The sequence below is a fragment of the Ovis aries genome, chromosome 20, assembly GCF_016772045.2.
Source record: "Ovis aries strain OAR_USU_Benz2616 breed Rambouillet chromosome 20, ARS-UI_Ramb_v3.0, whole genome shotgun sequence".
Taxonomy (NCBI): Eukaryota; Metazoa; Chordata; class Mammalia; order Artiodactyla; family Bovidae; genus Ovis; species Ovis aries.
Window position 1 is genome coordinate 29,162,772 of NC_056073.1, and position 26,005 is coordinate 29,188,776.

The 26,005-nt window shown below is 41.4% G+C and overlaps 5 non-coding genes across 5 annotated transcripts; 3 read left to right on the forward strand and 2 right to left on the reverse strand.

Moving 5' to 3' along the window:
• The first annotated feature begins 8,347 nt into the window (after positions 1-8,347).
• Positions 8,348-8,420, forward strand: TRNAF-GAA (transfer RNA phenylalanine (anticodon GAA)). The gene has a single exon. It is a non-coding gene; the product is annotated as a tRNA-Phe (tRNA).
• A 3,940-nt stretch (positions 8,421-12,360) lies between these two features.
• On the forward strand, positions 12,361-12,432 carry TRNAA-UGC (transfer RNA alanine (anticodon UGC)). The gene has a single exon. It is a non-coding gene; the product is annotated as a tRNA-Ala (tRNA).
• Positions 12,433-15,761: 3,329 nt separating this feature from the next.
• Positions 15,762-15,834, reverse strand: TRNAK-UUU (transfer RNA lysine (anticodon UUU)). Its single transcript has one exon. It is a non-coding gene; the product is annotated as a tRNA-Lys (tRNA).
• A 1,152-nt stretch (positions 15,835-16,986) lies between these two features.
• TRNAR-CCG (transfer RNA arginine (anticodon CCG)) lies at positions 16,987-17,059 on the forward strand. Its single transcript has one exon. It is a non-coding gene; the product is annotated as a tRNA-Arg (tRNA).
• Positions 17,060-25,773: 8,714 nt separating this feature from the next.
• On the reverse strand, positions 25,774-25,845 carry TRNAA-CGC (transfer RNA alanine (anticodon CGC)). Its single transcript has one exon. It is a non-coding gene; the product is annotated as a tRNA-Ala (tRNA).
• Between the last annotated feature and the right edge of the window lie 160 nt (positions 25,846-26,005).

Genomic DNA, 26,005 nt, shown 5'->3' on the forward strand with positions numbered 1-26,005 from the left:
TTTTTGTTGTTTAGTTGCTAAGTCATGTCCAACTCTTGTGACCCCATGAACTGTAGCCTGGCAGGCTCCTCTGTTCATGAGATTTCTCAGGCAATAATAACTGGAGTGGTTCCTTCTCCGTGTAAATGGTGATTTTAAAACTTCATTATTTCCCCTGCATTTATTGGTTGGCATACCACTGTAAGGAAAAAATTCCCTTCTTCCATATTTATTCATTTAAGTATCCAAAGATTGTAATCATTTATTGTCATTATTCATCTCAAAGTGCCCCCGATCTGACCAGTGAGAGCCCTTCATGTTGGTTTCTGGATCCTTTTGAATTATCCTCATGATTTTTGAGCACTTATATTATAGTATGGAGAAGGCAATGGCACCCCACTCCAGTACTCTTGCCTGGAAAATCCTATGGACGGGGGAGCCTGGTAGGCTGCAGTCCATAGGGTCGCGAACAGTTGGACACAACTGAGCGACTTCACTTTCACTTTTCACTTTCCTGCATTGGAGAAGGAAATGGCAACCCACTCCAGTGTTCTTGCCTGGAGAATCCCAGGAATGGGGGAGCCTGGTGGGCTGCCGTCTTTGGGGTCACACAGAGTCAGACACGACTGAAGTGACTTAGCAGCAGCGGCAGCATATTATAGTATGGAAAGGCATCTTAGGTACATATTATACTATCTCTGGTCCAGTCCTAGAGTCTGTGAATCCTACTGATAGCTCTGTTTCCTTTTAGTGGGGATCAATATTCAAAAATCAAGATACTGGGCTAGCATTACTTATTGATACTGAGATATTAGCTTTCCTAGCCCTATTAGACAGATCTAGAGGGAAAATGACAGATACACATACATACTTGCATGCACACACACTCATACATCTTCTATCCAGTGCCAACAGTTACTTGTTACCTCCTTCACCCCATAGTGAGAGCCCTGAATTTCAACAATATATGTATTAATTTCCCCAATCACGCAAAGGTAAATTCACACATAGCAAATAAAAGTAAAATTCATACAAAATATGAGAATTGACATACCCTTAACACTACAAACAATAACCCTTCTACATAGAGGTTATGATTTGTTTGCTTTTTTTTCTTGTCTTTTCAATTGAGATAAAGTAGTGTGTAAAACATTTACTTGGATGTGTTCTCTATTTTTCTCTTGAATGAGGTTATATTATCCTTTTGAAATACAGTTAGATTTTTTCTATTCATACTCAATTTTGGAGTATTTTCACATGCACTTAAAGTAAATTTTATTTTATTTTTTGAAGTATGTAATGTATCCAGGAGTCAAAAGAATACAAAGAATAATATTCAAAACATTGCAGGAGAATGTTCTGTCCCAAGACTCACCCAAGTGATAGAATGGAAGTGCAATTCAGGCAATCTAATCTGATGGGAATCCAACTTTTAGGCAAGTTCCTCACAAGCTGACTGCAAATCAGAAACAGTGCCTTTCTTTCTATTATTAAGGTTTCTTTCTCCTGGAACAACTATGCCTGAGAGAGGATAAAGCTAAGGAGTTTAGAAATAGCGGAATTGAACTTAAGGTTGTTTTGTGTTTGATAACTTGGTCTTCAGATGCAATGCTGGTCACTAGAAGGTATGAAAAATCTTCTGAGAACTCAGTGAGGACCTGAGGGTATGGCTCAGTGCTTAGCATGCATGAGACACTCGGTCCCATCCCCAGTACCCACATTTTCATATATTCTTCTTGCCAACGTACCCTAAGACCTCTTGCTGTCTGAAATATCTTTGTCACACTCAATCTTCTTGGCTATGGCAATTCTTTCTTAACCTTACACAGGAAGGAATCGTGCCCGTTCACTAAGGTTACCCATTGTTAGCTCTGTTATTGACCGAATCTCTCTAAGCATTCTCAGCAGTTGCCACCGCCAAAATGTTTTAAAAAGCAAGTGGCAGTTTTCCCAACCATCCAATTCCCACTTGTATGGAATCTGAAAGTATCAGCAAATGGCAGTCTGTGTTGACCTAATGGACAGACCACCTGATTCCTTGTCAGAAAGTTAATCACTCAAGTTCTTTTGTGGTTCTTTTATTCTAGCTCCTTCCTAACCCAGGTTGCAGGAGGCTGAAGAAGATTTCACTAAAATATTTCACTAGACTTCACTGCCAGTGGTTAACAACTTGATGCACTGGTGGTCACTTTTTCCATCAGAGACCCTCAAACTCTGGAGCTTACATAAAAGTTGTTTAACTACAAACAAATGATAAATGAGGAAAAGATGGCAGTCACCTCAGCAGAAATCTATAAAGGGAAATAGTGCTTTTCTGGGTATTCTAAGGGGCTTCCCAGGTGGCACTAGTGGTAAAGAACGCTTGCCAGTGCAGGAGTCATAAGAGACACGGGTTTGATCCTATCATCTGGAGGAAGGCATGGCTACCCGACTCCAGTATTCTTGCCTGGAGAAGCCCAGAGACAGAGGAGCCTGGCCGGCTACAATCCATGTGGTTGCAAAGAGTCTGAAGAGACTTAGCACACACGGGTATTTTAGGGAAGTTTCCAGTCTGAAATGGCAAATGTTCTGAACTCCAGGGTCCAAGATCAATCCAGGGGACAATTCACTTCTTTGTTTTCCACAGATAGATAATGAACTCTTGTACTCCCAATCCCAATACATCTATCTCAACTTCAATCTACCTACTCTCCAGGGACACCCTTCTTCCAAACTACTGAGCAATGCATATCTCCAGGTTAGAGCTGTTTGTACAGTTTCAGATTCTGGCCTCACAATGCCTAAGCAGGAGGATACACTTTAAAAAAAAAAAAAAGTTTTTTTTTCAGTCACAAAAGGGAAAACCAGGCAAGAAATCTGTTAAATGTTCAGAAAGCAGTCTCTTTTTCCATCTACAAAAGCCAGGAAACCTGGAGATCTTCCATAATGCACCCTCTCCTTTTCTTAATCTCCAGAGGAAGCTGTAACTGTCCATCAGTTGTCACAAGTCACCTGTACAGCCAATTTTGAGGTCATCCCCTTGACCTGTGAATGATTCCTCTATATTGCCTTTGTGCCTGTACAAGGAGTGAGGGGAGAATGGTTTCCTCTGTAGGTATTACCCTTTGTTCTGTGACTGGCTTTCTGCAACCAAGGTCTTCAGTTCTCATTCTGCTCTTCAGACTCCTTTGAGACTCTTCCTAGCATCATGTAAGTAGTAAAGGAGCCTGTTGCAAATGTTAGGAAGAGTTTCTTCAGGAGCAAGATTTGGAAGTATGTGGAGCAAGCAACAGAAACTTTCTCATATTTCGCGTTTCAAGCAAAGCCTTAAGAAGTAAGACGCTTTCTTGGATCTCAAAGCTGCAGCTGCAACCGGTCGATTCACAGCATCCAAGCGCGAAAACCGGGGCATCTGTGCAGCTTCCAAGCTACCCATCCCAGCGGTTCCGGGACTTTAAATGAAAACTCACCTCAAGTACATCCCCAAGGCACTCCACTTGTCCATCTGACGATGCAAAGAGCTGTGAGGCGCTCCCAAAGCCAAAATGGTCTTGGACTAGAGGAGCCAGATCCTTTTCTGCGACAAGCCTACATCCCTTGAGAACGCATCTCTCCTCTCATACCTGGACGGAGACAGAAAAATATGGAGCCTGGACCCCCAAACTCCCCTCAAATCCTAATAATTTTGAGGATGCTTTTCCTCTGTCCACTTCCTTTCCGTCCCTTTTCTCCTTTACTTCCTGCACTTCACCCCATCCCGCCTCTTCCTTCTCGGGTCAGCTGGGCTCCTCTCTTTCATCCTATGTGCTCCTCAATGGAATTTGCACAGTAGTTTTGCTCACTTTTAGTCGCATTTCAATCTCCGTGTTGACACTCATGTGTAAATTTCCACATTGCGTTCTAATTACTTTCCTTAAGTTTCCAGTTCAACCTTTCCCCTGCATAAGCTGAGGCTTGGTTTGATTGGGGGCGAGGTGCACGGCTGGCTGTAGTGGGTAAAACCCTGGATTGGTAGAGGAATGCTGAGGGAGAAAGAATCTGTAAGAGAATCTAAAATATTTTTTAGAGGAAGCTGTCTAAAGACTTGTATCTGAATTTACATTCCCACCAAATTTTAGCTAAAGGCAAAAAGCTCAACTCTTTCCGAATCAGACTGAGATTTGAGAACTTGTCCAGATATACACATTTTATTGCAGGCCGATTCTTTACCATTTGAGCTACCTGGGAAGCCTTACACATTTTATAAATTTTTATTAAAATTCACTTGGCAGGTGCCTCTCAGGTGCTGTCACTTCCTCATTCCAGAGATTATTATTTCTGAAATTCTGAAAGCCCCTGAAATTGTTTCTACTGTATTCAACAAAAGTAGTCCTATGTCCTGGTACTGTCCACTTTATATAAAAAGTTCCTTGTGGTCTCAGATGGGTAAAAAACAATCCTTAGCCAGATATCAGCCTGCAGACCACAATCTGAAATTCACATACTAATAAAGAGATAAGATGTACTAGAGGCAAAGTGGTATCCAAGGAGATCTTTTTTTTTTTCTTCTCTTCTTTATTTTGTTATTTAAACTGAGGCTTAATTAATATAAACAAAAATGGATGAAATTTAATTATTCAGTTTGATGGGTTATATGCCATGTAACCAATAGCTCTGGCAAAGATAAATGATATTTCAACCCCCGGTAGCTTCCTTGTGACTCATCCCAATCAATACCACTCTCTATCAATACCACTCTCTAACACCATGGATTAGTTTTTTGTGTGTTTTGAAATAATATAAGTAGTATCATACAATATGTACTGATTTGAGTATGGATTTTTCATTCATTTTTTTTAAAGTTGAATACATTCATATTTTTGCTAGTATTGGTAGTTCTTTTTTCATTGTTCGTAGTAATCCACTGTATGAATACTATGCATCAAAACTCTTAAATCCATTTTACTGTTGATGTATATTTAGACTGCTCCAAGTTTCGGTCTGAAATGTCTAATGTGGTCACTGGCATTCCTGTATATGTCTTTCAAGGAAAATACGCATTTCTCTTGGGTGTAAATGGAGCTGTGGAGTTTTTTTATTGGGTGGGGCATAGCTTATATGTATATTTAATTTTAGTCTGTATTTGCAAATAGTTTCCTAATGTGTGTGCACCAGTTTACAGTCTCATCAGCAGTGTGAGAGTGACTATTCCAGTTGCTCCACATGCTCAGCAGCTCTTGATATTATCAGTTTTCTTCAGTTCAGTTCAGTTCAGTTCAGTCACTCAGTCGTGTCTGACTCTTTGCGACCCCATGAATTACAGCACACCAGGCCTTCCCGTCCATCACCAACTCCCGGAGTGCACGCAGACTTACGTCCATCGAGTCAGTGATGCCATCCAACCATCTCATCCTCTGTTGTCTGCTTTTCCTCCTGCCCCCAATCCCTCCCAGCATCAGAGTCTTTTCCAATGAGTCAACTCTTTGCATGAGGTGGCCAAAGTACTGGAGTTTCAGCTTTAGCATCAGTCCTTCCAATGAACACCCAGGACTGATCTCCTTTAGAATGGACTGGTTGGATCTCCTTGCAGTCCAAGGGACTCTCAAGAGTCTTCTCCAACACCACACTTCAAAAGCATCAATTCTTCGGCGCTCAGCTTTCTTCACAGTCCAACTCTCACATCCATACATGACCACTGGAAAAACCATAGCCTTGACTAGATGGATCTTTGTTGACAAAGTAATGTCTCTGCTTTTCAATATGCTATCTAGGTTGGTCATAACTTTCCTTCCAAGGAGTAAGTGTCTTTTAATTTCATAGCTGCAATCACCATCTGCAGTGATTTTGGAGCCCCCCAAAAATAAAGTCTGACACTGTTCCCACTGTTTCCCCCATCTATTTCCCTGAAGTCATGGGACCAGATGCCATGATCTTCGTTTTCTGAATGCTGAGCTTTAAGCCAACTTTTTCACTCTCCTCTTGCACTTTCATCAAGAGGCTTTTTAGTTCCTCTTCACTTTCTGCTATAAGGGTGGTGTCATCTGCATATCTGAGGTGATTGATATTTCTCCTGGCAATCTTGATTCCAGCTTGTGCTTCTTCCAGTCCAGCATTTCTCATGATGTACTCTGCATATAAGTTAAATAAGCAGGGTGACAATATACAGCCTTGACGTCCTCCTTTTCCTATTTGGAACCAGTCTGTTGTTCCATGTCCAGTTCTAACTGTTGCTTCCTGACCTACATATAGGTTTCTGAAGAGGCAGGTTAGGTGGTCTGATATTCCCATCTCTTTCAGAATTTTCCACAGTTTACTGTGATCCACACAGTGAAAGGCTTTGGCATAGTCAATAAAGCAGAAATAGATGTTTTTCTGGAACTCTCTTGCTTTTTCCATGATCCAGGGGATGTTGGCAATTTGATCTCTGGTTCCTCTGCCTTTTCTAAAACCAGTTTGAACATCTGGAAGTTCACGGTTCACGTATTGCTTAAGCCTAGCTTGGAGAATTTTGAGCATTACTTTACTAGCATGTAAGATGAGTGCAATTGTGCGGTAGTTTGAGCATTCTTTGGCATTGCCTTTCTTTGGAATTGGAGTGAAAACTGACCTTTTCCAGTCCTGTGGCCACTGCTGAGTTTTCCAAATTTGCTGGCATATTGAGTGCAGCACTTTCACAGATCATCTTTCAGGATTTGAAATAGCTCCACTGGAATTCCATCACCTCCACTAGCTTTGTTCCTAGTGATGCTTTCTAAGGCCCACTTGACTTCACATTCCAGGATGTCTGGCACTAGATGAGTGATCACACCATCGTGATTATCTTGGTCATGAAGATCTTTTTGGTACAGTTCTTCTGTGTATTCTTGCCACCTCTTCTTAACACTTCTGCTTCTGTTAGGTCCATAGCATTTCTGTCCTTTAACGAGCCCATCTTTGCATGACTTGTTCCCTTGGTATCTCTAATTTTCTTGAAGAGATCTCTAGTCTTTCCCCTTCTGTTGTTTTCCTCTATTTCTTTGCATTGATCGCTGAGGAAGACTTTCTTATCTCTTCTTGCTATTCTTTGGAACTCTGCATTCAGATGCTTATATCTTAGGTAATTGAGCGGTGAAGAGAAGTATTATTTCATTCGGTTTTGGGGTTTTAAATTTACATTTCCCTCAGGGCATATTATGTTGGGCACCTTTTAAATTGCTTATTGGCTATTTTTGGTATCCTCTTTTTGTGACCTGCTGTTAATTTGTTCTTAATGAGATTTTAGTCTTTTACTTACTGTTTTGTAAAAGTTCTTCACAGATAATGTCTTTCCTTAAGCATAAGCATTGAAATACCTTCTCTCAGACTGTAGTTCATCTTTTCTTAAGGAGGAGAGGAGCTGAAAAATTTTATAAGAATAGGAAAGAGAAGAGGAGAGAGGTTGAAGTCAGGGGAAAAGTTCCACTAGGAAATCTGTCCTGGTCATTGCAGAAAAAATGCCTCCAGGAAGTTGAGGTTCCTGCTGGGGCGGGAACCTTAGAAAGAACTGATGGGATGAAATGACTGAAGAGCAGAAACGGTATTATTTGGTTTGCTACCCTTCCATTTCTCCCAGGGTCGCAGGTTAAGAGGATATAATTTAAAGGTTTAAGAAATAGTGGATTTGAGACAATGGCTTTTGTGTCTGGTCAACTATCCAATCTTTGAAGACTTCCTCAGAAATATGATTACTATTTCAAAAAGGATCCTCAGGATCTTTCTGTTATGAGAGGTGTCGTTCAGTAATGGTGTATCCTTTCTTTATGAGAGGATTGGAAACCATACACATGCATCTACTTTTCTCGTTTAAAAACACGTTTTGCTTGCTCACACGGAAATAAACACATTATCCGATGGATTGTCTTTAAGTGGTTCCGGTTTCTATTCTCTGGTCCCCGCACTAACTGGCCACGTGTCAGCATAACGAAAGCCAGGAAAAGAGAGTGGAGAAAAGAGAATTGGCTCATTCCTAATTTCTTCCATCCGAAGCAAGAAGCCGGTCTCCACATTAACGTGCCCAATCATTCTTTTAGCCTTGTCACTGAAGAGCAAGACGGAAAAAAAAAAAAAAAAACCACTGAAAGATGAGTCGATAATTTCATTCTGAATTCCCTCAGTTTTCTGAGCAGTCTTTGAGTTAGTGGAGTAGCCGAATGTGACCAAGCAAAAATATATGCAGCTTTTTGTTTTTAATCTATTTCCCTCTACTTCCCTCCTTTTCTATCAACCCATCCACTGTCTCCTAAAATTGGATCCTATTTTTAGACATGGATTTCAGGGGAGCCAGTATATATGGGGGCGAATGAATGGGCGATATTGAACGAGGTAAATTTAGCCCTCGCGACTGAAAACTCCGCTATTTTGGGGAAACAGCTAAGTACAGTGTCGGCAAGTAGCCGAAATAGCTCAGTTGGGAGAGCGTTAGACTGAAGATCTAAAGGTCCCTGGTTCGATCCCGGGTTTCGGCAGCTCGGTTTTACTTTCGCGTAATTACCAACCCGTTAGATAACAATTGTATTGCAATTGCGAGTCTGTATCTGACAACAGTATTTACGGCTTTTCGCAAATACAATCAAAGAATGTGTGTGTGTGTGTTTCGCTCCCTTTTGGTTGCTATCCCACTGAGGTATTTTATTTAAAGTTTTAAAACCCAGGAAATTATTTTCCTAGGAGCTAAGAAATTACCACATGCTACAACCTCTTGCACTTAAAATTCATTTCTGCTTTGATGTGTGTGTGTGTCTCGGAGACAAGCCTACTAAAAAGCCTGGCAAAAGAATTAAACAATCTTGCTGAAAGGAAATGACTCAGTTATGTGACTCCTGAAGGAATCCAAGAAGGAACAAAAAAAACATCTTGAAAGCAAGATGTATGCCTGGGGATGGAAAACCATCCCCTGGAAGGCACATAAAGATTAACTGGGTCTGTCCTTGAGGAAGAAAAACAGGGATACAAAAATGTTAAATGTTAACTGCACAGGATTATCATTGAAGGCCACCTGGCCTGCTATGCTCATGTAAACATGTACAAGCAAGTCTCAAAAAGTATAATAAAGCAGGCTTGAGATCAGTTTGGGCACCTTCACCTCGTGGTGGTGTTGGTCCCCTGATCCCCACTGTAACTTTCTTGAGTGTTTCTCATTCTTTTGTCTCCTCGCACTTTCAGGAACCTGTGCTGTCGAGCTGGACTCGACATGTGTGTGATCTTTTTAATTACAAAAATTGCTGGTGGTGGTTGAGGGGTGGGGGTGGGGAAGCTGTAGAAAAAGGACTACTACACTGTATACTTGTATATATGTGGAAGTGGTATACACAAGAAAAAATTTCCAATCAGAAAATATGAGTTTTCATCTTGAGTCCACCCCCTTTTTAAACTGTTGGAATAGGAGCTTTGGTGAACATTCTCAAACTTTTAAACAATTACAAGACCATTGCCAAGTTTTGCTTTTGACAAGACATTCCTTCAATCTTGCACCTCTATTTAGAATTTGCACATCTTATTTCTATTTTATTATCTAGGAAAGAATGAAAATAAGCACTTCTTTAAGAATTATTCTGTTGAACTTTCACAAAGGGACCAAGAATACTGAAAAATGAAAGCAAATTGACAGTAAAGTCATCAAGACTCAGATACAAATACATTTTTTCCTTTTTATTTCAACTTTTTTCCCTTGAAACGCTTTGTTATCCCTTGTGTCATTTCGAATTATTTTCTTCTTTTTGAATTTCTGTTTCAGTTTCACAGTGTCTGTAATTCTTGGACATTAGTCAGAAGAAAATAAGCAACAATATTTCAACATTAGAACTGCATCAAGTTGCAAATGGAAAATTGTTACAAACTTAGAAGCAATATGGAGACATTCACTATACAGGAACTTGGTGTTAGAAACTATCCATTAGCTACCTATCCCTCCTCAGTTCAGTAGCTTGCATTTTATCTCATAAAGGAACATTTGATTGGACAAACAGCATCATCGAGTATTGTATTGCCTAATTCAGTAATGATCCCTTTATATTCTATTGAAGTGAGAGGTCTTGGGTAATTCACAAAACATAATTAATTTTCCATTCAATATCTTAAAAATAAGGCTAATAATAGTTATGTAAAAAATGCTACTGTAACTATCAAAGGAAATCATGCAAGTAAATGCTTTGTGTCATGGCCACACAAATGGTTCTGGGGTTCTCCCAGAACAACACCTAAACATGTAATATCTTCTTGTAGCTCTGGCTATCCAATAGCAATAAAATAAAGCCATAAATGAGTCACTTTTATAACTTGTAATTTTGTAGTAGTCACATTAAAAATAAAAATAGATGGTCTTAATTTAAGAAGACTATATAAATGACTTGGTATATCAACCGTCACTTAAATAAGTAGTCAATAAAAATTATTAGTGATATGGGTTAAATTTTAAATATCATATTAAGTCTTTGAGGTCTGGTATATATTTTACACTTACAGCACATCTCATCTTTTAAAGTGTTTAATACTCAAAGTGGCTAGTGGCTGCCATTTTGGACAGTGCAGCATTAAACCTGTATGTCATTGATTTTCCGATTTTCTGAATTGAGTATATATGGCATGAGTGTGTTCTGTCTCTCAATTTACAAGTTTAATTCCTCATAAGAATTCTATATTAAATGAATCCATAGTCTAGATTTTTTTGAAGTATAGATGATTTACAATATCATATTAGTTTCAGATGTACAAAATAGTTACTCAACATTTTTATAGCTCTAAATATTTAATTTTTAAAATTCCCAACTTGTTCATGGGGCAAAAAGAAAAAAAATATACCTTATTATTATGAATCCCTGAGAATCCAATAGACAGGCAGTTTTCTCCAGGTGCAACACATTATGACCCAGAAGTGTTTCTGCCAACCTTCTTAATATTGGAATGCATCATATTTTATAGCACCAGTCACAATAATCCTCTTTAGCAGTTCACGAGCTAAAAAATACTGAAGGTACAAGTCTGTCAGGCAAATTATATTCTTCCAATTTCAAGAGGAACTCAAAATTATTTTGTGAATATTGGCAAAAGTTCATTAATGGGCAAACCAGAAGGAGAAGGTATTAACCACTAGAAATCTACTGTCAGAAAATGTTTTCTTGTGATCTTGTATAGTTCAAAGAACACAGTTTTAATCATAGTAAATCCCAGTATTCAAGAAATGTCCAGGAACAAGCTTATTTTCCTACGAATAGCACTAATGAGCACACTTTTCTGTCTTTATCCACCATCCACATCCATGTGTCTATTGATTATTCACAAATCCAAGGCTGGGAGTAATTGAGTTTGCCATGTAATGTTCTCACAAGCATGCACCACATAGATCTTGAGTTTAACAAGAGCAAAGCTTGTTAAGCAAAGCTCATCTTCTCCATTTCCAATCTTTCTCCCATTTCCAAAAGAATTTTTAAAACATTTTCCTGCAATTTTTTCCATTTGTAATGACATGGCTTTTCCTGCCTTCCTAAATAACTGAATGACTGAGCAAACACACACATATTTTGTCTTTATCCTTAACATCTTGTGGCTGTTTGTCTTTGGTCTCACTCTCATAGTCTAACACTCCTCTCCATTGCTAAAGCTGTTGTTTCATTCATGCCTTATGAAGAAGAGATTTTGGATCATTGATGGGTCCGCTCAATTACCCCGGTGCATAGGTTAGAAGGGGTGGGGGGGGGAAGCCCCTTAGACTGCAAGGCTGAATGCTTCACTCTAAGGTGTTTTACTGATTGTGTCTTTCCTCCATCAAATCTAGTACTTAAAATTCCCATGGAACAAACAAACAGCAAATACCACGGAGCGTTTTAGGCTAGAAAGAAGCTGAATTTCAATGGCCTTGGATGTCTCAGTTTAAGGCATTTTTGTGCATGTGTGCTCAGTCATGTCTGACTCTTGGTGCCCCGTGGACTGTAGCCTGCCAGGCTCCTTAGTCCATGGAATTTTTCAGGCAAGAATACAGAAATAGTTTACCATTTCCTACTGCAGGGGATCTTCCTGACCCAGGATCAAACCCGCCTCTCTTGCACCTCCTACATTGGCCGGCCGATTCTTTACCACTGAGCCACTAAGACATATTTGGAGGAAATCTAAGAGCCAGATACTGAGAGTTGATCTGATTTCCTGTCAAGCGTAATAGGAGACCCAACCATGTTTTAAGGCCAAGGTGGAAACTTCTTGAGGTTATCTGATAAGTTCCAATCTTTTGCCTTGCCCCGGGCTGATCCCCGGCACAACTTCTATACACTAGAGTATCAACATCCTTCTTTGGTTTCTGAGGGTCTCCGGCCTAAAACTTGGCATTAAACGCTACTGTCAAGACGCTCAGGAATCCAGAACCTCAGGAAACAAAATTAATTTCCAGAAAAGTATTAGCAAGAAGGTAGCCAGCGAGGGGGTGTAGCTCAGTGGTAGAGCGCATGCTTTGCATGTATGAGGCCCCGGGTTCAATCCCCGGCACCTCCAGGCGTTGGTTCTGTTTTTCTCTGGAATACGCTCAAACTGTTCTTCAAGGGACAGATTTAGCTTTCCTAAGCTTTTCCTCCTTATAGTCCTGTACACATAGAAAGTAAAAACATAACCCAGTGGGTTTCGGTGAAATCCCTCATCTCCTGCTGTGAACCTCGACGTCACCGAGACGATTGCCACAGCAGAAGGAAGACAAAAACCAAGTGGGACAAAGAACGGGATTCTAATCGGAACAGTCTGGACTTCTTGGCCCTGAGATTAAAGTTCTGACAACTGACACACTAAACTATTTAGAGGGAAGTTAAGTGAGCTTCTGAAAACCTGAAACAGTTAAAGATACTTGATTACTGGCTTACCTTTCATATCTTGCATTCCAAGCTCAACACAGGGAAAAACCCTCACTCCTACCTATACCTCTGGTGCTGAAATCTAAAGACGCAGGCGGATCCCGTTTCTATTTTGACCGCTTCTCCTACCACTGGCGCGTGTGTATCCGGACGCTGCGGGCCCGGCTGCCCCGCGATCGGAAACAGCCAATACCACCCGGATCCACCGAAAACAGAAACTCGACGCCGGGAAAGAGCAACGAAGTCCTCCGAAAGCCGCGACAGTCGAGCAAAACGAAGGGGATCTTCCTGCGGAAAAGTGCCCGCAGGCTCGCTTCTTTTATTGAGCATGGAGCTGTGAGCTTTCCATGTACCCAGAGGAAGCGCAGCAGAGACGGGCAGCTCACCGCCTCTCCTCCCAGCCAGATGTTTTGTCAACCTAAGCGTTTGTCCAATTTTTTTCCTCCTCCACCTTCCTGTGGCCGCGCGGCAGCCCTGTACTCCACCATGTCTCAGCTTGCCTTTCCTTATCATTCCCTGCTTTCTGCTCTCAAGTTCTTTCGCCTTGACCCACACTAATCGCCCTCCTGGCATTAACTTTCCCAAGCAGCTCAGCTCTCTCGCCTCAAAGGCTGAGAACTGCCAAACCTGGCTGACTTTCGGAGTCAACGGGGGGAGCTGATGAACAAGGTCGGTTTCTTGCTTCGCCCATCAAGGATAATTTAGAATTTCCTCTAAAGCTAGTACCTGAGTTGGCTGTCGCACCAAATTTTGTCTGCAAGTGGGAAGCTCTGCCCTTTCCACGAGGATAGTGGGATCTCAAGAAATAATTTGGCAAACGGCAAGTTCATTTTGCACGTCGGGCTCAGGGGCCAAATCTCCCTGGTGCTCTTTCGTTCAGTAAAGGATTCCGGATTCCGTATATATTAAGAGGGGCAAAAAATCGCTGGATCATCCTGCTGTCCGTTCCTGTCCTCAGCTTGGACCCTGTGGATCTCAGAACCAGAGCTACAAGACCTTGGGAGACAAACCGATACCGGATTTCCTGACCATGGTGCTGCCCACGTCCCCCCCATCCGACCCCACCCTCACCCCCGCCCTACGTCGACCTTGATTTTTATTGTTGTTTTTCTTTTGCTTGCTTTAGGTTTTTTTTCGCTCTTTTCCCCTTTGGCTCTCTCAATGAAAACTTAGATGACTAATACGAGACTTCTTTTCTTTTCCTGTATCCATTGAGATTCTGCTTTATTCTATGGGTTATTTAGAATTGTGTTGTTTAGCTTTCAACTGTTTGAAAAATCTGCCTCATCTTTCTGTGACTTTTGGTTCGATTCCACTGTGGTCAGAGAACACACTGTATCCTTCAAGTTTATTAAATTTGTTGGGGTTTGTTTCATGTCCCAGGATATGCTCTATCTTGGATATTTGATGGATTTGAAAAGTGTCCTGGGGCATTTTCTGTTTAGTTGTTCCATCAATTACTCTGAGAGAGACACTAGAGTTTCTAGCTTTATTGGTAAATTTGCTTATTTTCCCTTTCAGCTCTATCAGGTTTTTGTTTTTGTTTTTCCATCTTCACATATTTTTCAGCTCTGTGATTTGGTGCATACATATTTTGAATTGCTATGCCATTCTTGATGGATGGGCACTTTGATCATGTGATGTCCTCCTTTGTCTTTTCTTTGTTATAAAGCTTATTTTATCTGATATTGATATACTGCTTTCTTTTGATTAACATTTGCATGACATTTTTTAAATCCTCTTAATTTCAAACTGGTTATATATTTACAGGTTATATTTGAGGTAAATATTTTTTATAAATAGACAGCTTATAGTTTGATCATATTTTCTAATCTACCCTGTGGATTTAATTGGTGCCGCTAGACTATTTACATTTAATGTAATTATTGGTATGCAAGGCTTAAGTCTGGAATTTTAATTTTTTGTTTCATTTGTTCTCTGTTATTTTTATTTTTTGTTCTCTTTTTCTTGCCTTTTATGGACCACTTGTACATATTTTAGAATTTCATATTCATTTATCTATACTATTTTTTTTACTGTATTCTTTGTGCAGATGTTTTTAAAAGTAGTTGCTCTAAGAATTCTATTATAGATATTTAACTTATCAGAGTGTACTGGTGTCACCATTTTACCAGTTCAAGTGAAATGTAGCAACTTCACCTTCCTTTTTGTCACTTTACTTTTCCTCATTTGTAATATAATTGTCTTAAGCATTTCTTTCACATATACTTAGAACCACAACAGAGTTATACTTTTGTTTCAAAACTGTTATACTTTTGTTTCAAACATAATTAAGAAAACTCAAGACAAGGAAAGTTTACTGTACTCACCATGTTTTTTGCTTTTTGTTTGTTTCCTGATATCCAATGTTTTTTCTCTTATCATTTATTTTCTGTTTGGAGAACTTACTGTAGCCATTCTTTAAGGTAGTTCATTGGCAGCAAATTACCTTAGTTTTCCTTTATCTGAGACTATCTTGTTGTCTTCTTCATTTCTGAAGGATATTTTCTCTGGATATAGTATTTTGGACTGACAGTTCCATTCTTTAAGCACTTGGAAAATGTGCCACTTTATCATTTCTGATGTAGCTGCTGTCATTTGAATTGATTTTCTATATGGCTGGCTGAAGTGTCTTGTGTTTCTGGTTTCAAGACTTTATCTTTGTTATTAGAGTTCAGAAGTCTTGGCTGATTTCCACCCCCCCGACCCCCACCCCCACCCCTGGTCAATTGAAGAAAGAGATTCTCTTCTAAACACTACATAAAATCCAAACCTTTGGGTCTGCAGTCTCTAGTCTGAACAATTTCCCAAGACTTTCCCTTAGGGTTGGTAAATTCATCACACAATCATTTCATCCTTGTAAAGCAACGAGCAAAGTTTCAATAGGATTACCAAGAGTTGCACGCATACTCATACAAAGCAGGGCATCTTTTCCTGGAACTCATTCCTGTGTGAATAGAGATAAAATAGAGTATTGCATGCCTGAACAGGGACTTGAACCCTGGACCCTCAGATTAAAAGTCTGATGCTCTACCGACTGAGCTACCCAGGCTCCTATTATTAGGTTTTCCCTGAGTAATTATCTTTGCACATTTGGCCAATTTATTTTATCTTTCAGGTTTTAGTTCCCAAGTCAGATTTCTTGAATTTTCCTCAGTGCTAAAAAGATTCTGTTTGAGAGCAATGTTGCAATTATCAGGAACATTTTCCTTCCTCTTCTCTTCTTTGTCTTCCTTCTCTAGGTTTTCAGAACCAGAGATGCTGTGTCTCCTAGACAAAGCATTGCTGGGTTTCAGACCATATTGCTAGACACAGAGAGTTTCATTTCTTGCCAAGTCCCTCACCTAAATTTCTCCAGACGGTACTCGCACTATTTCTATTTGTATCCCTCTTCATTGTCTTGCACATCTTTCTTGCAGCCTTTGTAGGCAGAGAGAAAGAGAGTTGAAGGAGGAGGAATTTGAAGATGCAAGAAAATGTTCTGTAACAGGTCCCTTTCTGCTGGTTGTTGAGACTGCCCCCAAGCATTTCTTTGGCAACGGGGGTCTTGGAGTTAGTTGATGGGAGGCTGAGAACCAAGTGTAACAGCTCTTGCTGGCCAGGCCCAATGTGGTGTGGATTTCCACTCTTCAGTTTCTACTAGAACCAACAGTCTCTCCACACAGGAAAACAACAAGGGACCATTATCTAATCTAATGCTTCTCATTGAACCCATTTCTAGAAGGAAAAGGATTTAACTAAAACAATTTCATAGGAAACAGCACGAGGTGTTTCTTCAGACTCATTCAGTCCAGGCCCTAGCTGCTACTCTTCTGTTTGAGCTTACAGGTTTTTCTCCTTGGAGGATGTGCCTTTGTGTCTTTGCAATAGAACAGATCAGAACATGCCAAGTTCTGAAGCTCCCTTTCCTTATGCTGTCATCACTCCTTCATTGCAGACTTCAGTTCTTGGCTCATTAGTTTCCATCGAAACTGTATCATCATTTTCAGTGACTTAGGCAAGACAGCCTTCAAAGTTTGCATCACTTCTGATCGCCTTACCATTTATTAATTTTAGTAATTATTGTCAGGGATTTGATGCAGTTTTATGCCCTTTGGGGTGGAAATGTTATCAATGAAATCGTCCTCTAACTGAAATTAGAAATTTGAAAATAGAAACGTACCACGTTTCAGCTTTCAAATTTGAAAGCATGACTTCATCAACTGGCCGCGTGGCCTAATGGATAAGGCGTCTGATTCCGGATCAGAAGATTGAGGGTTCGAGTCCCTTCGTGGTCGTTCTTTTCTTCTCAGCCAAGAAACAGAATCTGTTTTCATTTGACCTCTAAAGGCTGACCTTGAAAAGAAAACCTGAAATGGGACAAGCATCTTTAAAAAGCCAAATTAGTATACCCATGAATTACTGATAACCTTGCATGTTGTCATTGGTGTCTTATCACCAAGTTATACCTCATCAGTTCAGTTCAGTCACTCAGACGTGTCCGACTCTTTGCGACCCCATGAATTCCAGCATGCCATGCCTCCCTGTCCATCACCAACTCCTGGACTTCAATCAAACTCATGTCCCTCGAGTTGGTGATGCCATCCAGCCATCTCATCCTCTGTCATCCCCTTCTCCTTCTGCCCCCAATCCCTCCCAGCATCAGAGTCTTTTCCAATGGCCAAAGTACTGGAGTTTCAGCTTCAGCATCATTCCTTCCAAAGAACACCCAGGACTGATCTCCTTTAGAATGGACTGGTTGGATCTCCTTGCAGTCCAGGGGACTCTCAAGAATCTTCTCCAACACCACAGTTCAAAAGCATCAATTCTTCAGCACTCAGCTTTCTTCACAGTCCAACTCTCACATCCATACATGACTACTGGAAAATCCATAGCCTTGACTAGATGGACCTTTGTTGGCAAGGTAATGTCTCTGCTTTTGAATATGCTATCTAGGTTGGTCATAACTTTCCTTCCAAGGAGTAAGCCTCTTTTAATTTCATGGCTGCAATCACCATCTGCAGTGATTTTGGAGCCCTAAAAAATAAAGTCTGACACTGTTTCCACTGTTTCCCCCATCTATTTCCCATGAAGTCATGGGACCAGATGCCATGATCTTCGTTTTCTGAATGCTGAGCTTTAAGCCAACTTTTTCACTCTCCTCTTGCACTTTCATCAAGAGGCTTTTAGTTCCTCTTCACTTTCTGCCATAAGGGTGGTGTCATCTGCATATCTGAGGTGATTGATATTTCTCCTGGCAATCTTGATTCCAGCTTGTGCTTCTTCCAGCCCAGAGTTTCTCATGATGTACTCTGCATAGAAGTTAAATAAGCAGGGTGACAATATACAGCCTTGACGTCCTCCTTTTCCTATTTGGAACCAGTCTGTTGTTCCATGTCCAGTTCTAACTGTTGCTTCCCTGACCTGCATATAGGTTTCTGAAGAGGCAGGTCAGGTGGCCTGGTATTCCCATCTCTTTCAGAATTTTCCACAGTTTATTGTGATCCACATAGTCAAAGGGTTTGGCATAGTCAATAAAGCAGAAATAGATGTTTTTCTGGAACTCTCTTGCTTTTTCCATGATCCAGCGGATGTTGGCAATTTGATCTCTGGCTCCTCTGCCTTTTCTAAAACCAGCTTGAACATTTGGAAGTTCACGGTTCACATACTGCTGAAGCCTGGCTTGGAGAATTTTGAGCATTACTTTACTAGCGTGTGAGCTGAATGCAATTGTGCAGTAGTTTGAGCATTCTTTGACATTGCCTTTCTTTGGAATCGGAATGAAAACTGACCTTTTCCAGTCCTGTGGCTACTACTGAGTTTTCCAAATTTGCTGGCATATTGAGTGCAGCACTTTCACAGCATCATCATCTTTCAGGAGTACATCTTTCAGAAGTACTAAGGCGTGTATAGTTATTGATACCATAATGACCCTGAATTTTCTTGCTCAGAATCCTTCTCTAGAAGTGGTAGAAAGGAAGGTGAATTTCCCCTTAAAGTAGGGGTGGGTCTCTTTTTCTTATTGTAGGATCATAATTCTCCACCCAGGAATTGAACCTGCATCCTCAGCAGTGAAAACTGTGCAGTCCTAACCACTGAACTGCCAGGGACTACCCTGGGCCTCTTTTTCTTGGTGCAGATTTAAGATAGACTTTTCCCTCCCTTTTCCCTCTTCCATTCTACTGTCCTTTTGCCAAAATAGCCACCTTATGTGGAACCAAAGCCTCTAGCATTGGAACAGCTGCAAAAGCAATCCATTGGATCATTGGTTTTCTTGTTATATAAGCAGGGAACTCATGAGAAAATGAATGAAAAGATGCAGCAAGAAGGATTTGGTTACAGAGTAGATAAAACACACGGAGATACAAGGGATTTTACACATGATCTTGTATGCAGAAGGGTGGTGGCTCAGGTGGTAAAGAATCTGCCTGTGATGCAGAAGGAAGGCACCTGCTCAACATTAAAAATCAGCTTTTCCTAGATATTCTTAAAAAAATAAAATCGGTGTCATTTTTGGATGGTTTTGAGAAACCTCACAGTTGGCAAGAGGAAGTCCCCTGGATAAATTTCACCAATTTAAACATCATTAGACTAGATCCTTTCTAGCATTGCTGGTTCAATATCCTGGAAATGAAAAGGTATACTAGGCAAAACTAAGGCAATCTGAAAAGATTATGGATTCTATTTTCTAAAATTTATCAATTTCAGTTCATTAATTTGGCCAGTGTATCATCCTACTAGGGAAACTGTGTGAGAGTATAGGGAAACTTTCTGTAATGTCCTCTCTATTTTTCTTTATATCTAACTTCAATTTTAAACTTTTTATAAAACCAAAATGATCTCTCTTTTAGACCTACAAAAGAAGAGCGTGTTTAAAATGATTTAGAGCAAAGGTTTTGCTGTAGAGAGCAAATTTCTAACAGGGCTCTTGCACTGGTTAGCACCCACATTTAACAAGAGGGTGACAAATAGAACCTATGTCACTGTCTGATTTCTATGAAGATTTTGAAGTAACATTCAACAGAGGCTAAAACAAAAGAATAACCATGTGACTAGTAACGGGCTCCAAACGAAAGCAGGGTTCAGTAGTTTTTTTGTGTATGTATGAAATTATGGGGAAAGTGAAAGAATCTACACCAGAACGGGGTCTTGAATCCTGGGTCTTCGGACTAATGTCCTGATGCGGGTCCAACTGAGCTACCCGGGAATACGATGGTTTCAGTGGGAATTTATTACTATTTAAACCCAAAACATTTCGCTACTACTTAACCTCACCTCCTCCCCCATTCTTTCCTTTGTATTTTAAAACCAAGCATGCTAAAATCTGTTGATGCCAGTTGAAATGCCCAAGCACAGAACCGCAGCTGGAATCCGTTTCTAAATTCGAAGCTGCTGCCATTTGGGGATACGAACAACTTCGCCTTTCCGAAACATCGGATACGGGGGCTACTGCTCCAGATACACGCAACCACCGGTGCGCCTTCGAAAATGGTCAACCTGTGTTTACCGCGACAGAAAGTGGAGCAAAGCACGCTCGGAGTAATAAAATATTGGTTAAAACGGACATATCTTTTTGTGAGACACAGTCTTTCAAACCACTTGCCTTGGGAAGGAGCCTTCTCTTCCCCAGGGCCTGAAGAAAGTGCAGCAGCGAGGCTTCGCTTGGGCACTTTCCACCTCTGCGCCTCTCCATTGAGATCCATCTCCAAATGATCCTTTTCTGTCTTCTTCTTCTGCTTGCCTCTCTTTCTCTTTTCTGCCCCGCATCAGCTTCATCCTTTTCCCCTCCAAGAACCAAGTTACTCTCCCTTCTCCAACCTTACCTCTGCTGATTCCACTTCCCAACTCTCCTCTCTCCAGTATGGTAATAGTATAACCCATCCGGGCACCTATCTTCCCATCCCCATTCCCTCCCCTGCCAGAAGGTTTGGGATTTTTGTCCAAAAATTGTAGATTAACAATGGCACCCATGTTTGCCTAAAGATGGAAAGTGTTCTCCTTTTCCGCCTTGGGGACTGATGAAATTTGCTGATTTGTCAAGCCTTGGAACGTTTTAGGAAAAACGAATCTGTTTCACAGGTTGCGCGCAGCTTCCCTTGCACTCTCCTCTGCGCAAATAACTTGATCTGAGAGATGCTACAACAGGAGCGCTCACATTTCTCCTCTTTCCTCTGGCCGCGGCCTCTCTTGTACTGTCTATAAAATCAAAGCTGTAGCGTCGTGGTAACAAAGCCGCTGTCATATTCCAAGTCCACGTGGCGAATGCAGGAGTTTGCAAGACTACAAGACTGCCTAGGACACATACTCCTCACTCTTTGTTTCGGTCAAGTATTGTGAATTAAATCACCTCTTGTCTTTAACTCACACCTGGACCAACGTACCCTTGGCTGTACTCCGGGAACCCGTCTTTTTATTCCGAGTACTACTTTTTAACAAAGATCATGGCATCTGGTCCCGTCACTTCATGGGAAATAGATGGGGAAACAGTGGAAACAGTGTCAGTGTTATTTTTGGGGGGGCTCCAAAATCACTGCAGATGGTGATTGCAGCCATGAAATTAAAAGATGCTTACTCCTTGGAAGAAAAGTTATGACCATCCTAGATAGCATATTGAAAAGCAGAGTCATTACTTTGCCAACAAAGGTCGGTCTAGTCAAGGCTATGGTTTTTCCTGTGGTCATGTATGGATGTGAGAGTTGGACTGTGAAGAAAGCTGAGTGCCAAAGAATTGATGCTTTTGAACTGTCGTGTTGGAGAAGACTCTTGAGAGTCCCTTGGACTGCAAGGAAATCCAACCAGTCCATTCTAAAGGAGATCAGTCCTAGGTGTTCTTTGGAAGGACTGATGCTAAAGCTGAAACTGCAATACTTTGGCCACCTCATACAAAGAGTTGACTCATTGGAAAAGACCCTGATGCTGGGAGGGATTGGGGGCAGGAGGAGAAGGGGATGACAGTGGATGAGATGGCTGGATGGCATCACGGACTGGATGGATGTGAGTCTGAGTGAACTCCGGGAGTTGGTGATGGACAGGGAGGCCTGGTGTGCTGCAATTCATGAGGTCGCAAAGAGTCGGACACGACTGAGCGACTGAACTGAACTGAACTATGTTTTGCATCTTTTTGGTAGCTGTGGGCAAGGGAAGACTTTCTAAAGGGAAGATCTGATGATATAATAGAAGATTCAGTTCTGGGACTCTCCCTCGTGGTGAACTGGAACTGGCACAAGAGGCAGTTGGGAAAACCGCCCTTTATGGGGAAGAGGATTGTGGAAAGATCTAAAGGTTTTTTGGTCCAGAATAAATTTCTCTTTTGCCTGCCCTAGCCGTAAGACAAGAGTTCAGCCCAGAGGTTTCAGAAATAGAAGAACTGAAAATAATGGAAGCGTTTATCTTGCCATTTCTGCTTTATTGACTATGCCAAAGCCTTTGACTGTGTGGATCACAATAAACTGTGGAAAATTCTGAAAGAGATGGGAATACCAGGCCACCTGACCTGCCTCTTCAGAAACCTATATGCAGGTCAGGAAGCAACAGTTAGAACTGGACATGGAACAACAGACTGGTTCCAAATAGGAAAAGGAGTACATCAAGGCTGTATATTGTCACCCTGCTTATTTAACCTCTATGCAGAGTACATCATGAGAAATGCTGGGCTGGAAGAAGCACAAGCTGGAATCAAGATTGCCAGGAGAAATATCAATCACCTCAGATATGCGGATGACATCACCCTTATGGCAGAAAGTGAAGAGGAACTAAAAAGCCTCTTGATGAAAGTACAAGCGGAGAGTGAAAAAGTTGGCTTAAAGCTCAACATTCAGAAAACGAAGATCATGGCATCTGGTCCCATGACTTCATGGGAAATAGATGGGGAAACAGTGGAAACAGTGTCAGACTATTCTTTTGGGCTCCAAAATCACTGCAGATGGTGATTGCAGCCATGAAATTAAAAGAGGCTTACTCCTTGAAAGGAAAGTTATGACCAACCTAGATAGCATATTGAAAAGCAGAGACATTACCTTGCCAACAAAGGTCCATCTAGTCAAGGCTATGGTTTTTCCAGTGGTCATGTATGGATATGACAGCTGGACTGTGAAGAAAGCTGAGTGCCAAAGAACTGATCCTGTTGAAGTGTGGTGTTGGAGAAGACTCTTGAGAGTCCTTTGGACTGCAAGGAGATCCAACCAGTCCATTCTGAAGGAGATCAGTCCTGGGTGTTCATTGGAAGGACTGATGCTAAAGCTGAAACTCCAATACTTTGGCCACTTCATGCGAAGAGTTGACTCATTGGAAAAGACTCTGATGCTGGGAGGGATTGGGGGCAGGAGGAGATGGGGACGATAGAGGATGAGATGGCTGGATAGCATCACTGACTCGATGGACATGAGTTTGGGTAAACTCCAGGAGTTGATGATGGACAGGGAGGCTTGGCATGCTGCGATTCATGGGGTCGCAGAGTCGGACACGGCTGAAGGACTGAACTGAACTGAATTGAACTGATCTTACCAACACCTTTCTCCAACGATTTTTAAAAAATAACAAGGGACAGTATCAGTAGCACTCTGACGCAAGGGGGTGTAGCTCAGTGGTAGAGCGCGTGCTTAGCATGCACGAGGCCCTGGGTGCACCTCCACAAGTTCCATGCGTTTCCCACACTGCTGAGGTTCTTCCGCTGCGGTGGTTTCTGTACACAGACCTTTTTAACTTGTGTAACATTTAATTATGGGGCTTGACATTCCTTGGATCTTCCAAGGAAGTGATGGGACCTGATGCCATGATCTTCGTTAAAAAGTAATACTTGGAGTAAAAAGGCGCGTTCCCGGAATACAGCCGAAGGGACGTTGGTCCGGGTGTGAATTAAAGACAAGAGGTGAATTAATTCACAGTACTTGACCGAAACAAAGAGTGAGGAGTATGTGTCTCAGTCAGTCTTGTAGTCTTGCAAAGTCCTACATTCAGCACCTGGACTTGGAACATGACAGCGGCTTTGTTACCACGACGCTACAGCTTTGATTTTATAGACAGTACAAGAGAGGCCGCAACATTTGGAAACCGTTTTCTCTTTCCATCTGGATCTAAATTCCCCAGGAAACTGTTCAGATTCTGCTCCTTTGTATCTTTCTTCTAGCGTTTCCAATTGTGGTTCATAGCCAGAAGCATTGGAGGTGCAGGCCCCTTGATATGATGATGTGGGCAATCTGCCATCTGGAGGAGGTTACCAAGAGAAGGAGCAACACGTTCAGACTTCCAGCTGAGGGCACTGAGTTAACATGGGCATGCATGTCATGGCTGAGGCTTCACAGTACTCATGCATGTCATGGCTGAGGCTTCACAGTACTCCCTTCTCCTGGAAACCTGTATCCAAAATATGGACTGTCTCACGGGTTACAGTGGCCAGAGTGCTCTTTATGAGAACTTCTGATGTCTCATGGCTTTTGACAGCTGCCTGAGAGATTCGCTAAGGGAGTAGAAGGGCTGCACGCCAAATAGAGTGAGGATAATGAAGAGCAAAAGGAAAAATACTCTGAGAATCTATGGTTGGCAAAATGGAAAAAGGTGGCCTAAGCTATTTTTCACTTCTTTGTCTACTCACCCATGTCAGGAGTCTAGAGAATGAAAGAAAAAGAAGAGAAAAAAAGAGAAAGAAAACTCATTCTTTGAATCTTTGCCCTGAAATGCAGGGCAAATGCAGCATTCCAACATGCTTGAGTGGAGAAAGCCCAGAGGTGGCCTTGGTGGGAAGGGGCTTTGTGGCTTGGCTCCTTTGAACATCTATCCAGGGTTTGAATCCAGAGGAAGCTGAGCTTCTGATGGATCCCTACTTCCTTGTGATCTTGAATGAACTAGGAGTCAGGTTTTAGTTTCTCCAGATGATGGAAATTAGACACTATTTTAAAATTTTTGACTTCATGTTTTAGAACGTCCTCTTCTACTACAAAAGTTATCTTGCAAAGTCTTTCATAAAGAAAAATGGAACAATTTTTGTACATTCTCCTAACACTCAACTTGCACAGAAAACGAAGTGCAGAGCAACAATATTCAGTAGTTTGTGCTGATTTCTAAAAAAGTGGTTTCTGTTTGCTTGTTTTGTTAAATGCAAGCAATTTATATATCTCTTCTTATTTTCACCCAAACACCTTTGGCCACATCTTCTGGGCCATCAGTATGGTGTTACATGAGGTGTTGTTAATTCATTTAATAACAAGAACAGAAAAGTGAAGTTCAGTGAGGAAATGTAGAAGGTAAGGAATCTAAATCTGCTGTTCGCAGGGCTTCTGAGATTTTACTTTAGTCAGGTGTTTTGGTTGAGGGGGTGGTGGGGAGTTAGCGAGTGTCTTCTAGTACACAGTTTGTGTAAATTTCCTGTGGAAGTCGATTTAATATGGAATAAAATGAGCATGAGCTAGTTCTTTCAAATCATATTTTAAACGTTTGCATGGCAAAGGTTTTACTAAGTGCCACCTCACCTTGGGCCAACTTCCATTCACTCACCAAGAAATCCTAAGGGTCTGTTGCCTTGTACCCTATCTCAGATTCTCTGCAGCCCAGGCAGGAGTGACAGGCGTGGGCGCGGCAGCGGGAGCTGGGGAAAGAAAGGCATAAGGAAACCAGAGGGACGCTTTTCTGTTCCTCCCCTCTTAGACCAGCCAGTGCTCAAAAACTAAGAAAACTTGGAGGAACTGCTTATTTGTTCTTATTTGCTTCCTTTCCCTGTCCTGCCATGTAGGGATCCTTTCAAATGGGGTCCAAAATGAGGGTCAGTTAATACGACTGCAGACTTGGTGCTTCTGACAGAGGAAATGCCAATGAGTGTGGTTCCTTATTTTCTTCTCTTCCTTCTTTTTTTCCTTCTGTGAAAGCCCGCGTTGGATGGCACCAACGTCCTTGGAGAAGAAATGGTGTAATATTAAAGGGAATCCATTGGGCTACATTAAAAAAAAAAAAAAAAAAGGCAAAGGAAACGTGGCAAAATGTGTAAAAAAAATCAAAAGACTGGATGAGGAAAAAGCGCAGATGGAGGAGCCGGGGGTTGAACCCGGGGCCTCGTACATGCGAAGCACGCGCTCTACCACTGAGCTACACCCCCTGCTACTGAGGAGCTCTTTGGGGATCATTTATAAAATATTACTTTTCTTTTGAGATTGGATTTATTTTCTGGCGGAGAAAATCCATTGGGTTTAATTCCACCGCCTGTTAACTTACTAGCGGCTTCAGTAAAGTTATAGTCCGATTGACGGAGTTTCTAG